General features: G+C 33.7%; 1 long non-coding RNA gene across 3 annotated transcripts; it reads right to left on the bottom strand.

The window, feature by feature from the left end:
• Positions 1-4: 4 nt before the first annotated feature.
• LOC113473272 lies at positions 5-842 on the bottom strand. 3 transcript variants are annotated; one of them, XR_003395294.1, is made up of 2 exons: positions 593-842; positions 5-216 (listed from the first exon to the last, which is right to left on the bottom strand). It is a non-coding gene; the product is annotated as an uncharacterized LOC113473272 (long non-coding RNA). The 3 variants fall into 3 exon arrangements; XR_003395295.1 differs by having other exon boundaries at positions 620-842; XR_003395296.1 differs by having other exon boundaries at positions 696-842.
• Positions 843-848: the final 6 nt, after the last annotated feature.

Here is an 848-nt window from a genome sequence, read left to right as displayed (position 1 = left end):
CTCTTGAGTCTTTTCCCAGGACAGAGGGCTGCCTTCAGTAAGTAGCCCCATGATGATTTGTTAACACACTAATGATTATTCTTGTAATCTTGTAGTATCCAATCTTGTTTAGTTTATTAAACACTAAATAAATATTTCAATTATTTTTTTATTAAATTAATCTTGGATATGATAAGTAGGAACTATCAATTTTTTCAATCAATTAAATAATATCAACTATTTGATATAAAAGTTATAAAGGAAATGTAAGATACTTAACTAATTAATTAATGGCTCAGCAATGGCACTAAAGTGACAACTCTTTAGTAAGTTTAAACTTTCTTGACTTGGCGGGGCAGAGCGCTACCGCGCTCCTTAATTATCAGATTATCACAGCTTCTCTCATTTTTTAACCAAAATGACTTTGCTTGAAATAATGCCACCCTACTCATTTATAAGCTACTCAATCACCCTCATGAGGCTGAGTGCAGTCAAACACTCATGAAAAAAAAATGTAAATTTTTTGACCCTATTGGAAATAAACCTGAACCTTTGTATAAACTAGACCTGTGAGTTTGACTACTAGACTATATAGGTAGTGTTAAGCTAGTACCTATTGATTGATTATTAAATAACTGACATGGGTAGTTATGTAAGTACTAGGTAGATATTTACACCTTACACCAAAAAAGAATAGGTAAGGCCACAAAACTCACAACACACGCTGTGGTAAATGAACAAAACACCCAAGGTTGATATGACACTAGGTTTTTTTTCACATAGGACCACATTCACTTCAGAACCGAGTACGAGCTAAAATGTTTCTCCAGTGAGACTTGGTGGGACGAAAAAAGTTCCAAGAACAGTTC

Source organism: Diaphorina citri, unplaced genomic scaffold (assembly GCF_000475195.1).
Source record: "Diaphorina citri unplaced genomic scaffold, Diaci psyllid genome assembly version 1.1 scaffold22252, whole genome shotgun sequence".
NCBI classification, from domain to species: domain Eukaryota; kingdom Metazoa; phylum Arthropoda; class Insecta; order Hemiptera; family Psyllidae; genus Diaphorina; species Diaphorina citri.
Note: the sequence above shows the minus strand (reverse complement) of the source record. Positions and strands in the feature narration are given on the sequence as shown.